The sequence below is a fragment of the Polypterus senegalus genome, chromosome 12 (genome assembly GCF_016835505.1).
Source record: "Polypterus senegalus isolate Bchr_013 chromosome 12, ASM1683550v1, whole genome shotgun sequence".
NCBI classification, from domain to species: Eukaryota; Metazoa; Chordata; class Cladistia; order Polypteriformes; family Polypteridae; genus Polypterus; species Polypterus senegalus.
The window spans coordinates 18,319,616-18,335,326 of NC_053165.1; the positions used below are offsets into that span (position 1 = coordinate 18,319,616).

General features: G+C 44.3%; 1 long non-coding RNA gene across 2 annotated transcripts in view; it reads right to left on the reverse strand.

The window, feature by feature from the left end:
• Positions 1–15,550, reverse strand: part of LOC120541293 — a 33,645-nt gene extending 18,095 nt beyond the window's left edge. For both annotated transcript variants that reach the window (XR_005635976.1, XR_005635977.1), the window contains exon 1: positions 15,305–15,550. This is a non-coding gene — a long non-coding RNA (uncharacterized LOC120541293). The remainder of the gene's footprint in view (positions 1–15,304) is intronic.
• Between the last annotated feature and the right edge of the window lie 161 nt (positions 15,551–15,711).

Below are 15,711 nucleotides of genomic sequence, written 5' to 3' on the forward strand. Positions count from 1 at the left end.
ATGTTGTGTCAGGGAAGGGTTGAAAAAGGAAAAGAACAAAAAAAAAGAAAAAGTTTACATAACCAATCATTTTTCAAGTCAAAGTTATTTCTTCACAATCATGGCGTAAATTAGTTTGCCACATGAAATCCACCCTAATAAAAGGGTTAGTGCCTGTCTGTGTGTCTACCTGTCTGTCTGTCCAGTTGCTACGTATGTCTCTCTCATTCCAAAAGATGGTGCATCACAAACCATTGTAGTAATGCATTTATTTATTACTAGCTCTGTAAGCCCATGCTGTAAAAAGCCCGGGGTCCTAGAAACTATTGAAATCGTCAGAAAAAAAAATTGAAATGTAGAGATGTCAGGTAATTGAAAGAAACTACTCTGGGCATCTCTCTCGTGGGAGGATTTGTTTTGCCGATGTGTTCGCATCGCTTGTTATTAGCGGCAGGAGGAAAAAGTAAAAGGGATACCGTTTTGCCGAGGTTAGTGGCTAAGCGACTTTGGTCTTTCTTCAGAGATTTCATTTTGCTGACGTGCTGATATTGCTTGTGCATTAGCGGTGGGAGGGAGAATTAAAGGGATATTGTATTACCGATGTTAGCGGCTAAATGACTTTGTCTTTCTTCAGAGATTTCATTTTGCTGACGTGCTGATATCGATTGTGCATTAGCGGTGGGGGGGAGAGTAAAAGGGATACCGTATTACCAATGTTAGCGGCTAAGTGACTTTGTCTTTCTTCGGAGATCTTGTTTTGCCAATGTGCTCGCCTCACTTGTGTTATTAGAGGCTAAGCGAGTTTTCTGTTTCCTCGGAGGCGGAGCCCTTACCTCGACTCCACCTCTCACTCTCACCTCTCCTAACTGGGAGGCAGCAGTGCTACCACTGCGCCACCATGCTGCCCCCGTTTATATATAAGACAAAATACATTCTAACAGATGGTGCTCTGCAAGAATCAATGCTGAAGTTTACACTGAGTACTTAGATTTCAACTCGCTGTAGATGGGTAGCTCAGTTAGTTGCATTCTGAAGTGGTTAGGATGATGAAGAGATGCATGTATACCTACACCTGTCCAGTTCTTGTCACCTGATTGCTAGCTACTTGCAAGGTCGATATTCTTTTTTACTAGCAGACAAATCATGTATACAGTGTAAGAAAATAAGATAGTGTATGATTTTTTTTTTCAGTTGTTATTGTCTAGCTATCTACAGAATACAGCACTTCAAAAAAATGTCAATAACAGCACTTCACAATGACTTTTCAAGGTGAATCCATGCCCCTGAAACCGAAAAGGAAGACGAGCGGGGTAGATGATGAAGTGAAATACACAGCCAGTCTCCTTTGAAAATAGTTGAATCTCACAACAATCATCAGCTTTTTTTTCTTCTTAAAGTAAAATGGATACACTGGTTTGCCATATGTGTGTTATCTCTAGACACAGATTAATACTTTATAACATTTTTGGCTGGAAAATGGACATACTGTGTAAGTGTTAAGGCTTTTCATCATACTGAGAGTCTGGTACCAATCACCTGTTTTATAAATGGTAAGAGTGCCCCACTAGTTTTTTGTTTTTTTTTAATTTACAAAATATGCTTCACTTTAGAATGCATTAACATGTTGCAAACTAATATACTGTATACCTTGATTGTGAAGAAATAAACTTGAAAAATAGAGATCTTATCCTTTAATTTCTGTGTAGTTTTAACTCTTCAATTATGCAATTTTCAGCCAGCACTTCCCATTTTTCAGGATACACCTGCCCTTCCGAGCCATTAGCAAGATCACTTTAACACATGCCCTAATGAACTCAAAACGTTATCACGTAGAAGAGGCACTCAATGACAGTGCTTGGAGTCGGGACAGCAGGTACTGAGCAGCTCCACTGTTTATGAATACCATATAGGTCAGCGAGGCAACACATAAAGGCTGGTAGAAGGAATTTACTGGCACATTGAGTAAAAATGTGAACAAAGTCGATTTGAGAATGTCAGGTGGTTGACATGACAAGACCCACTTTATTTTAATTGTAAGGAATTTCCAACGTAAGTAAGGTCAGATCAGGTCAGGTAGGGGAACATGCACTGGAACAGCGCGTCACCAAACCCACCACACAATGAAATAGCTCAGGATCCTGGTTGGCGACCCCCAAGACAAATATGCAGTCCAGTCCCACCCCCCCAGAAATGATCATCTATCTGCCACAGCCAACATCCCCTTGTCTGGTCCAGCCGCTCGGGTCCTCAACGGTGATGATCCTGTGAGGCGGATCACCCTCTGCGAATCGTGCCACATGGCCGTAGTGCCATAACTGACGCTCCTTCACAATGCAGATGTTGTGCCTCATTGGGGCTGCATGAGCCATCACTAATTCGACACAAAGTCAAACCCGCGGTACCCAAGGATTTTCCAGAGAGACACAGTACCAAAGGAGTCCAGTTTTCGTCTCAGGTCATTGGATAGCGTCCATGTCTCGCAATCATATTGCAACACAGGAAGTCCCAGGACTCTAAAGACTTGGACCTTCATCCTTTTGCAAAGATATTGGGACCACCACACACCCCTTTCTAGCAACCTTGAGACCCCACATGAGAAATAAAAAACAGAACAATAAACAAAAAATCCATTGTGTCCTCACATACTTTGTGCTAAAGTTCATTTGAATGAAACAGTTGGAGAAGATGCTGAAAATGATGAATGATAATTATGTGACCATTCTGCCACTGTTACAGAGCATGAACAGACCATAGGAAGGGAATTGTCTAAAGCCTGAAATCCAACGGTCCTTTCTGTTTCTCCCATAGTTCTGAAGCTCACAACTCAAAAGAAAAAGGGTAAATGATTATATCCATAAAGTAGCCCTCATATCTTCTGTGATAGTACGATAATCTGGGAGGTAAGAGGAACAGATTTCTCTCAGAAATGGAGACCCACCCACAAGCGTTTGATGGATCAGAGAGTACAAAATGTGATTTCCTAACTCAACACATTTAAAGATGCACATACAGTTCAGATGGAGGTCTGAAATTTGAAGATACACCTTGTGATAAAAACCAGGGCGTCAGCCTGCCCCAAACCCCAACACAAACACACAAAGAGTCCCGGGTTCAAATAAAGGATGGTTTATTAACCAAATTCCTTTAAAACAAAAAAGCACAAGTCTCTCTCTCTCTCTGTCTCCACAATAATCTCTTCTCCTTCCACAATACTCTCTCTCACCACCGCAATACCCTCCTCCAGTTGAATGTTGCTCTACGTTCTCCCAGCTCCAAATTCACCTGGATAAGGGAGTGCAGACCCTTTTATTAAGGACCCAGGAGTACTTCTGCTGCCAGGGCCACTGCCCAATGGAACTACTTCCAAGTCAAATGGCAGTCCCATTTTAGGAACTGCATCTCACGACACTGCCCCCTTGTGGCATCCATAGTCCCCAGCAGGGCTGTATTGCTGGACTACATCTTCCAGCATTCCCTACTGGTTGCCAAATGGGTGCCGATATGGAGGGCTGCTGCCATCTCCTGTTCTGGGGGATAAAAAGTCCCCAGCAATATTTTCCACTTCTGGTGGGCTGCCCATCCATCTCCTCCGGCCGTCACTTCTGGGTCTGACTCCTTCCTGTCTCTTGGTCGGGATGCCCATCTGCCTGTTTAGAGCATCCTGTCTGGGTAAGGAACCATCCTCTTGTCTGGTCAGGATGCTCATCCAACCCGTGTGGCATTTACAACTTTTATGAGAAGGACCTAGGAGACACAGTGAACTCATCACCATCTTCATGTAGTGTACAGAAGTGGTCAGCAAAGCTAATAGAATGTTGAGTTATGTCACAATGTGTGAATTATGCTTAAGTTATGTGACACATCAGTGAGTCCTCATTGAGAGTACTATGTGAAGTTTTGGTCTCCATATTACAAAAAAGACATAACAGCACTAGAGGAAGTCCAGAGAAGAGCAACTAGGCAGATTCTGGGACTAAGGAATTCAAGGAGTTGAACATTTCCAGTTTAAAAAAACTTAGATTAAGAGGTGACATAATTTTGGTGTTTAAAATGAAGAAAGGAATTAGTACAGTGGATCCCAGTTGTTAGTTAACAATTAATCACGCAGCAAAAACACAGGAACATGGTTGGAAACTTGTTAAGGGCAGATTTTGTGCAAACGTTAGAAAGTTTTTCCAAATAGTGCTGTGGAGAGTAGGACTTTATGAACCTTTATGGAAGCAAATCTCAACTTGACGTCATTATGAACATCCATCCATCCATCCTCTTCCGCTTATCCGAGGTTGGGTCGCGGGGATAGCAGCTTAAACAGAGAAGCCCAGGCTTCCCTCTCCCCGCCACTTCTTCCAGCTCTTCCGGAGAATCCCATGCTCCCAGGCCAGCCGGAGACATAGTCCCTCCAGCGTGTCCTGGGTCTTCCCCGGGGCCTCCTCCTAGTTGGACGTGCCCGGAACACCTCACCAGGGAGGCGTCCAGGAGGCATCCTGATCAGATGCCCGAGCCACCTCATCTGACTCTTCTCGATGCGGAGGAGCAGCGGCTCTACTCTGAGCCCCTCCCGGATGACTGAGCTCCTCACCCTATCTTTAAGGGAAAGCCCAGACACCCTGCGGAGGAAACTCATTTCAGCCGCTAGTATTCAGCGATCTCGCTCTTTCGTCACTACCCATAGCTCATGACCATAGGTGAGGGTAGGACGTAGATCGACTGGTAAATTGAGAGCTTTGCCTTTTACGGCTCAGCTCTTTTTTCACCACGACAGACCGATGCAGAGCCCGCATCACTGAGGACACCGCACCGATCCGCCTGTCATCTCACGCCCATTCTTCCCTCACTCGTGAACAAGACCCCGAGATACTTGAACTCCTCCACTTGGGGCAGGATCTCCCCAACCCTGAGAGGGCACTCCACCCTTTTCCGCTGAGGACCATGTCTCGGATTTGGAGGTGCTGATTCTCATCCCAGCCGCTTCACACTCAGCTGCGAACCGATCCAGAGAGAGCTGAAGATCACGGCCTGATGAAGCAAACAGGACAACATCATCTGCAAAAGCAGTGACCCAATCCTGAGTCCACCAAACCGACCCCTTCAACACCCTGGTTGCGCTAGAAATTCTGTCCATAAAAGTTATGAACAGAATCGGTGACAAAGGGCAGCCCTGGCGGAGTCCAACTCTCACTGGAAACGGGCTCGACTTACTGCCGCAATGCGGACCAAGCTCTGACACCGGTTGTACAGAGACCTAACAGCTCTTATCAGGGGTCCGTACCCCATACTCCCGAGCACCCCCACAGGATTCCCGAGGGACACGGTCGAATGCCTTTTCCAAGTCCACAAAACACATGTAGACCGGTGGGGCAAACTCCCATGCACCCTCCAGGACTCTGCTAAGGGTGAAGAGCTGGTCCACTGTTCCGCCACCAGGACTAAAACCACACTGTTCCTCCTGAATCCGAGGTTCACTATCCGACGGACCCTCCTCTCCAGAACCCCGAATAGACTTTTCCAGGGAGGCTGAGGAGTGTGATCCTCTATAGTTGGAACACACCCTCCGTCCCCTTTTAAAGAGGGGACCACCACCCCGGTCTGCCAATCCAGAGGCACTGTCCCGATGTCCATGCGATGTTGCAGAGACGGTCAACCAAGACAGTCCTACAACATCCAGAGCCTTAAGGAACTCCGGCGATCTCATCCACCCCGGGCCCTGCCACCAAGGAGTTTTTGACCACCTCGGTGACTTCAGTCCCAGAGATGGGAGAGCCCACCTCAGAGTCCCCAGGCTCTGCTTCCTCATTGGAAGGCATGTTAGTGGGATTGAGGAGGTCTTCAAGTACTCCCCACCACCCACAACCCGAAGTCGAGGTCAGCAGCGCACCATCCCCACCATATACGGTGTTGACACTGCACTGCTTTCCCCTCCTGAGACGCCGGACGGTGGACCAGAATCTCCTCAAGCCGTCCAAAGTCGCTCTCCATGGCCTCTCAAACTCCTCCCATGCCCGAAGTTTTGCCTCAGCAACAACCGAAGCCGCGTCCGCTTGGCCTGCCGGTACCTATCAGCTGCCTCCAGAGACCCACAGGACAAAAAGTCCTATAGGACTCCTTCTTCAGCTTGACGGCATCCTCACCGCCGTGTCCACCAACGGGTTCGGGATTGCCGCCACGACAGGCACCACCACCTTGCGGCCACAGCTCCGGTCAGCCGCCTCAACAATAGAGGCACGGAACATGGCCCATTCGACTCAATGTCCCCACCTCCCTCGGGACGTGGTTGAAGTTCTGCCGAGGTGGGAGTTGAAGCTACTTCTGACAGGGGACTCTGCCAGCCGCTCCCAGCAGACCCTCACAACACGCTTGGGCCTACCAGGTCTGACCGCATCTTCCCCACCATCAAGCCAACTCACCACCAGGTGGTGATCAGTTGACAGCTCCCCCCTCTCTTCACCCGAGTGTCCAAGACATATGGCCGCAAGTCCGGCACACACCACAAAGTCATCATCGACCTGAGGCCTAGGGTGTCCTGGTGCCAAGTGCACATATGAACACCCTTATGCTTGAACATGGTGTTCGTTATGGACAATCCGTGACGAGCACAGAAGTCCAATAACAAAACACCGCTCGGGTTCAGATCGGGGCCATTCCTCCCAATCACGCCCTTCCAGGTCTCACTGTCATTGCCCACGGAGCATTGAAGTCTCCCAGCAAAACGAGGGAATCCCCAGAAGGTATGCCCTCTAGCAACCCTCCAGAGACTCCAAAAGGGTGGATACTCCAAACTGCTGTTGGCGATATGCACAAACAACAGTCAGGACCCTTCCCCACCCGGCGGAGGGAGGCCACCCTCTCCCACCGGGTAAACCCCAATGCACAGGCTCCAAGTCGGGGCAATAAGTATGCCCACACCTGCTCGGCACCTCTCACCGGGGGCAACTCCAGAGTGGTAGAGAGTCCAGCCCCTCTCAAGGAGATTGGTTCCAGAGTCCAAGCTGTGCGTCGAGGTGAGTCCGACTATATCTAGCCGAACCTTTCAACCTCGCGCAGTAGCTCAGGCTCCTTCCCTTCAGAGAGGTGACATTCCACTTCACAAGAGCCAGTTTCTGTAGCCGAGGATCAGACCGCCAAGGTCCCCGCCTCCAGCCACCACCCAACTCACACTGCACCTGACCTCCTTGGCCCCTCCCATAGGTGGTGAGCCCATGGGAGGAGGACCCACGCTACCTCTTCGGCTGTGCCCGCCGAGCCCCATGGGTGCAGGCCCGCCACCAGGCGCCGCCATCGAGCCCTACCTCCAGGCCTGGCTCCAGAGGGGGCCCGTGACCCGCGTCCGGGCAAGGGAAAACGTTGTCCACAGTTTTTATTCTTCATTGGAGGTGTTGAACCGTTCTTTGTCTCATCCCTCACCTAGGACCAGTTTGCCTTGGTGGTTCTACCGGGCATAAAGCCCCGGACAACATAGCCCCTAGGATCATTGGTACACGCAAACCCCTCCACCACGATAAGGTGACGGCTCAAGGAGGGCATTATGAACAATCTAGGTGAAAAGGATGGACAAGCTAGTTTGCCTAAATGGCCTGTTCTCCTCACAATAGTCCTAGCGCAGTAATAATTTTCACAATGTTTATGATTATTTTTTAGAACTTTATTTTCTGTCTAAGGTGAGCTACTTGAAAAGTGTTTTGGAAACCATTGTCCAGTCAAACCATGGATGAAACTATTGAGCTCAGTTCTCACCATATGCAGCCACTCAATTCAATTCCGTTCAGTTTATTTTTGTAAAACACTCTCTTCATGGAGTGCAGGCCCAGACTTCTATGACATGTTCACAGGTAGTTACAAATGCAAACTTTACATATTACTAATTACATAATGGGTACACATAAAGACACCACTTTGTTTAAACAGACAGGAAACAGATTAACATCAATGGAGCCCAGACTATCTGTCCATTAATTATGTCCAGTTGACAACGAAGAACAGGAACTTAAAAACACCAGCCAGCAGCATCCCTGAAGAAAATAAACCTCTTCATGACCCATGGTCAGTTATAATGAGAAGTGTCCAGCTGCAGTCAGGACAGTTTTAGGCCTTGGACTATCTGAGAACTTCACACACTATGAGGTCCATAAATCGACGCCCCTTCTGTAGCCACTCTCCTGACTCGCTGGTGAACTGACGCCTATATTACACGCCCATCAAGACGATTTCAGTTCTCTTTAGTTCCTGCACTCAAATGTGTATTTAGCATTTATTAAACTCCTAAACTATCGAGGTCTCTCAGTTCTGCATCCAAACCAGAAAACAACTGAACAAAAAATTGTAACATTTTGTATTTTACAGTATACATTTTATATCTGCATTTGCCATATCTCATTCATGAGACTGCACTTTTTAATATGTGCGTTGTATGCTGCACTCAATGGAGTAGTGGCTCTGTGGCTAAGGATCTACACTGGTAATCAGAAGGCTGACCACATATAAAAATGGGAAATGCTAAGGAAGAAGTCAAAGAAGAATAAATTATATGTTGCACTCAGCTACGATTAACTCTACATATTCTTATAGACTCTGAATCAAATAAATCATATAATTTGTGTAAACAGTCAAAATATGCAATACTACATGCCGGACGTTTAGGAGTTCCTTAGAGTACTGTCTTTGTGGTCCTCTCTGTGTCATATCATTAGTACTGTATTATTACTGGTGTACAAAATTTTTATATTTATATTAACGATGCATTAATTGTGGTGAAGTTTATGCTCCAGAGGAATGACCCACTCGCCCTCAAAAGCACGAAGTGGTATAAAGTAGTCATTTGAGTCGCCCAGCTAAGACCTTCTTTGTTAGCCGAGCAGCTTTGCATACCCATTGGGGATGATGGCTCGTGACCTCACAGGAAGCACAAAGAGACGTTTATTACATTAGCACGACAGTTTATCCTGGTGAAGTTTTTGATATTTATAATATATTTTTTTTTTGCACACACGTTCAGTTTGCCACCATTAGTATAATAGTACATTTAGCACAAAAGTGTACTGCTAACACATGGGGGCATGGAAAGTGGGTGGAGTCAAAAGAGATGCAGCTGACAGGGGCGTCATATTACAGGGCTCTAAATGTCGCAGGTCGCTGAATCTGTCCGAGGCCTAAAACTGTTCTGACTGCAGCTGGACTTTATTGGTTATAACAGAAAATGTCAAAGACAAAGTCAGACACAGTCACAGTTCTGCAGACCTCGGCCAAATGGCCAACCACCCCCTTCTGGGTATTCTACAGTAGAGTGTCTGCTAGGCCATCTAACCAGCCACGTGTTTCTATTTTACAGGCCAGGAAGCCAGGACCAGGAGTTGTGCTGCATACTCCATCAGATATGAGCTGATCTTGCGAATGTTGTATTGAGTGAATCTGCAAGACCAGGAGACAGTTTGAAACAAGGTCAGCTGGTCATTGATACCAACTCCAGGGTTACCTACTGACTTGACTGAATGTTAGCACTAATGAGCCAAATTGAACAGAGATGGGGTATTGAATTGGCTGATGAGCTTGGAGAACAAGTAGGTCTGTCTTTTCCAGGATGAACTGGTGATGCTGCTTCTTTATCTACGTTACAGTATCAGTGAGATGTGCAGAGATTCCTGCTTATACCGTGTGGTTGTCTGGCGGGAATGAAAGGCACAGTTGTATAGCAATGAAAGACTAACACATGGGAATTGGAAGAAAGCTAGAGGACCCAGAAAACTCCCGCAGACATGAGAAGACAGTGAAAATTCCACAAAGACAGTAAATCATAAGGTTTGAAGTTGGGATGCCAGGTGGCAGTGCTGACCACTGTGCCATCATGCCAGAATACAATAATACCACGTGTATGTCTCATATTTTACAATAGAACATGGAAAAACCCTACAGGTTCTTCTAAAATTAAAGTTTAAAATGGAAAATTAATGAAACATAATTACCTGCCTCTTTTGCTGCAGCAGACTAAAATGGGCTCTTGTGCCATCAATTTCTTATAATAATCATTTAATGAGGTGAATGGAATTGATCTCAGTACATTTTAAAGCTACTTTAACGTTACTTTAAGCACACCCTTCTCTGGTGAAGTCCCGTCGTTGGTTATTACAGATCCTAGCACAAACAGAGGACAAAAGCACTTTCACAGCTAGACAATCGGCAAGATGGTTGATTAGGAAACAACACGGAATTGGCAATATTAAGTGTAAAGGAGTTACTGTCTTATATAGATGAGGTGGGTGAAACAGCAGTAGTTACCTGGGGCATTATGGGAGATTGACGTCACCGCCCTGTTATAGAGGATTATGTTGACAATACTAAAACATGGCATCATAGTGCATGGCCAGGGCCTGTTCATTGTTGTCGGTTGGTAGAACATGGGGATTAGGAATCAGTGGAATGCAGGTGAATGAAGGCCTTGTGCTTAGGATACTGCAGACCAACCTCATTTGTGCTTTTGGTGTATGAAGTGGGACATTTAGAATAGTTCATACATCTTCTCATGTCTGTTATTCTACTTCATCTAAGATTCTAGAACGGGAGTGTCAAACTCAGTTTTATTGAGGGCCAAAAATAACTCTACACAGGATGGAATATCTCAACAAACAACTTCCGACGCATTTTCTTTAAAAGGAAGACACACATGCACCCCTCTGGTTGCTACAATTTTGTAAAATGCCTTGTGACTTTTCTTCATTATCACATTTTCTTTTCTTAGACTTTGCAGCTACCTAGAAAAACAGTGGACCGAATCCAGCATTGAGTCAGTAAATGACGTCCATAAGCACGGCAGCAGAAACACCCAAAAGTGCGTTCTGGTGTGTTTTATTATTTCTGTGTGCTCTGAGTGGGCCTTTTCTGTATAACTAAAGTATTCTGTACCTACTATGTCTTGAACAAGTTACCCAGTGAGCATTGAGATCATCATTTTAAATACAGTGCATCCGGAAAGTATTCACAACTCATCACTTTTTCCACATTTTGTTATGTTACAGCCTTATTCTAAAATGGATTAAATTCATTTTTTTCCTCAGAATTCTACACACAACACCCCATAATGACAATGTGAAAAAAGTTTACTTGAGGTTTTTGCAAATTTATTAAAAAAAAAATTGAGAAATCCCATGTACATAAGTAGTCAAAGCCTTTGCTCAATACTTTGTCGAAGCACCTTTGGCAGCAATTACAGCCTCAATTCTTTTTGAATATGATGCCACAAGCTTGGCACACCTATCCTTGGCCAGTTTCTTTCCTCTTTGCAGCACCTCTCAAGCTCCATCAGGTTGGATGGGAAGCATCGGTGCACAGCCATTTTAAGATCTCTCCAGAGATGTTCAATCGGATTCAAGTCTGGGCTCTGGCTGGGCCACTCAAGGACATTCACAGAGTTGTCCTGAAGCCACTCCTTTGATATCTTAGCTGTGTGCTTAGGGTCGTTGTCCTGCTGAAAGATGAACCGCGCCCCAGTCTGAGGTCAAGAGCGCTCTGGAGCAGGTTTTCATCCAGGATGTCTCTGTACATTGCTGCAGTCATCTTTCCCTTTATCCTGACTAGTCTCCCAGTTCCTGCCACTGAAAAACATCCCCAGAGCATGATGCTACCACCACCATGCTTCACTGTAGGGATGGTATTGGCCTGGTGATGAGCGGTGCCTGGTTTTCTCCAAACGTGACGCCTGGCATTCACACCAAAGAGTTCAATCTTTGTCTCATCAGACCAGAGAATTTTGGTTGTCCTTCTGGAAGGTTCTCCTCTCTCCACAGAGGACCTCTGGAGCTCTGACAGAGTGACCATTGGGTTCTTGGTCACCTCCCTGACTAAGGCCCTTCTCCCCCGATCGCTCAGTTTAGATGGCCGGCCAGCTCTAGGAAGAGTCCTGGTGGTTTTGAACTTCTTCCACTTACGGATGATGGAGGCCACTGTGCTCATTGGGACCTTCAAAGCAGCAGAAATGTTTCTGTAATCTTCCCCAGATTTGTGCCTCGAGACAATCTTCTCTCAGAGGTCTACAGACAATTCCTTTGACTTCATGCTTGGTTTGTACTCTGACATGAACTGTCAACTGTGGGACCTTCTATGGCCAGGTGTGTGCCTTTCCAAATCATGTCCAATCAACTGAATTTACCACAGGTGGACTCCAATTAAGCTGCAGAAACATCTCAAAGGATGATCATGGGAAGCAGGATGCACCTGAGCTCAATTTTGAGCTTCATGGCAAAGACTGTGAATACTTATGTACATGTGCTTTCTCAGTTTTTTTTATTTTTAATAAATTTGCAAAAATCTCAAGTAAACTTTTTTCACGTTGTCATTATGGGGTGTTGTGTGTAGAATTCTGAGGAAAAAATGAATTTAATCCATTTTGGAATAAGGCTGTAACATAACAAAATGTGAAAAAAGTGATGCGCTGTGAATACTTTCTGGGTGCACTGTATGTGTTTTTTGTAAGAATTTATAAATACAAAGCTTATTTTTAGAGGATGATGTCTTTGTGCTAAAGACTTCTAATATGTTAACTATTGTGGGACCTTTAGATAATATGAAGACATGGCAGCCTATCTAGATTTGGGTTCTCCTGCCAGGGCCTGCTTCAGGTTCCATTACCCTGAACTAGATATAGTAGGTTAGGTAAGAGGTGGACGGATCAATACTGTGGATATGGTGCTCACTGTATTCTGAACAGTTCTAAGTGTTTTGCAAATGGTAGATGAAAGACAACTAGTTCAATATCAGTGTTGGTGGTGGTCTATGATGTTGAAAAAAAATGCAAAGTAAAACTCATATATCATATAGATTCATTACACACGTAGTAATATATTTCAAGCGTTTATTTCTTTTCATTTTGCTGATTATGGCTTATAGCTAATGAAAACCCAAAATTCAGTATCTCATAAAATTAGAATATTGTGAAAAGTTCCATATTGTAGACTCATGGTTTCTCACTCCACTCAGCTAATGAACCTAAAACACCTGCAAAGGGGTCCTGAGCCTTGAAATGGTCTCTCAGTCTGGTTGAGTAGGCCACACAGTTATGAGGAAGACTGCTGACTTGACAGTCGTCCAGAAGACAGTCATTGAGGGTAGGAGAGTAAGCCACCAAAGGTCATTGCTAAAGAAGCTGGCTGTTCACAGAGTGTTGTATCCAAGCATATTAATGGAAAGTTGAGTGGATGGAAAAAATGTGACTGCAGAAAAAGGTGCACCACACACAAATGTATCTGGGACATGGGCTACAACTGTCACATTCCTGGTGTCAAGCCACTCCTGAACCAGAGACAACATCACAAGCGTCTTACCTGGACAAAGGAGAAAACAGACTGGACTGTTGCTCAGTGGTCCAAAGTATCCTTTTCAAATGAATGTAAATTTTGCATTTTATTTGGAAATCAAGATCCCAGTCTGGAGGAAGAATGGAGAGGCACAGAATCCAAGTTGCTGGAGGTCCAGTGTGAAGTTTCCACAGTCAGTGATGATTTGGGGAACCATGTCATCTGCTGGTGTTAAGCAACTGTGTTTTATCAAGTCGCAGCCATCTACCAGGACATTGTAGAGCACTTCATACTTCCATCTGCTGACAAGCTTGATGGAGATGCTGATTTCATTTTCCAGCAGGACTCAGCATCTTCCAACACTGCCAAAAGTTCCAATACCTGGTTTAAAGACCATGGTATCACTGTGCTTGATTGGCCAGCAAACTCGCCTGAGCTACACCCCATAGAAGATCTATGGAGTATTGTCAAGAGGAAGATGAGAGCCATCAGAGCCAACAATGCAGATGAGCTGAAGGACGCTATCAAAGCATCCTGGGCTTCCATAACACCTCAGCAGTGCCACAGGCTGATCGCCTTCATGCCACACTGCATTGACGCAGTCATTCATGCAAAAGGAGCCCCAACCAAGTATTGAGTGCGTACATGAACAGACTTCTCAGTAGGCCAATATTTCTGAATTAAAAATCATTATTTTTAATTGGTCTTATGTAATATTCTAATTTTCGGAGATACTGAATTTTGAGTTTTCATTACATTTAGGCCATAATAGGCAAAATGAAACGCTTGAAATATATCACTCTGTGTGTAATGAATTTATATAATATATGAGTTTCACTTTTTGAATTTAATTACTGAAATAAATAAACATTTCGATGATATTCTAATTTATTGAGATGCACCTGTAAAAGAAAAAAATCAATGGTTTTACATCTGAGACAATTTATTTCAAAGTGTGAAATTCAAGACTCCCAAGTAGGCGTCACAAACATCTTCATTCTAGGTTGATAATAAGATCAGCATTGAAGAACTCCGTGCTCCATTGTTTTTCACCATTTTCTGTATTTTTTTGCAATTGTGCTACTCATTTTCATTAAACTGCGTTGACTTTTCTATACATTCTTGTCTTTCATGCATTTTCTCAAGTGTGTTTTGTAGACCCGTCACAACGACATTGTATAAAATAAAGATAAATTGGTTGATGGATTGATTGATGAATGTTCAGTGTGAACTGAAGCACTGATTCATGCTTTACTTCTTGAACTAGAAATGGCAGATTGGCTTTCCTGGACATGTCTCCCAGATTTTCAATGGAGATAAAAAAGACTCCTTGTCATAAGTGGCTAAGGTAAGCTGAATGGCTGACATTCTTAGACATCTACTTTTTACCTTTCACATGGCTTCTGAACTTCACTTTTTACTAGAATATTGCTGAAAAAGAAATGTCATAACTTTTCCGTATCCCATGAAGATCTAACACAACATCCATCCATCCATTATCCAACCCGCTATATCCTAACCACAGGGTCACGGGGGTCTGCTGGAGCCAATCCCAGTCAACACAGGGCGCAAGGCAGGAAACAAACCCCGGGCAGGGTGCCAGCTCAACGCAGGGCACATCTAACACAACATGATCTATTTGTTTGTTTGTTTATTGATAAATACAAGGAAAAGTCAACATTGGAATAACATAAAAATGCAATCATTGAATTTTTTCTAATTTATGAAATGGTGAATAAGCCCTATTTTAAAAACTCTTTATTGTATCTTTTCTTGTTCTGCCAGGCATGTCTTTGAATCTGTCCTTGACTGTCTACTGTAAATAAAATCAAGTGTCAGTTTTCATTAATAAAATAATCTGATCTTTCAATAATAATAGATTTTCAGCAATTTATATGCTGCATTTTATTTAAAAATTCTGGAAGATTTCAGCAGTTACTTTACAGGAAACATTACTAATCTTTTGACACATTTCCAAAAAACAAAAAAAAAGAATCCACAAAATGAAACAAGAGTTGAATGAAGTAATTGTTTCTCTAATGGCTTACCTTTTTGTCTGATGGTGTGTTGTTCGATTCTCTCAAGAATGTCTTTTCTTTCTTAATCAAAGTTTAGGATGCTTAGCTGTGTGCATTTGAGAAATGCATCAGGGGTCCGTGGCAGCATAGAGGTTTTAGTAAAACAGTGAGGCAGCTCTGACCCCGTGACTGTGGTTAAGTGGGACGAAAGTCACGCGGCCGTGGAGAACCTGATGAGGGCGTTAGTGAAATGCTCATAATGTGCTACATGGCAGTTGGCACAGCTGACCCTCATCAAAGCTCAGCAGCTCATTTAGGGGTCTAAGAGTGAGGTCAAAAGGGGAGTGAAAAGGAGAAGATCAAGAACAACAAGAAAAATAAAAAAAAAAAATCATCATGGGAGAGTGGAAGTGAATGAATGCCAGGATGGGACTGAG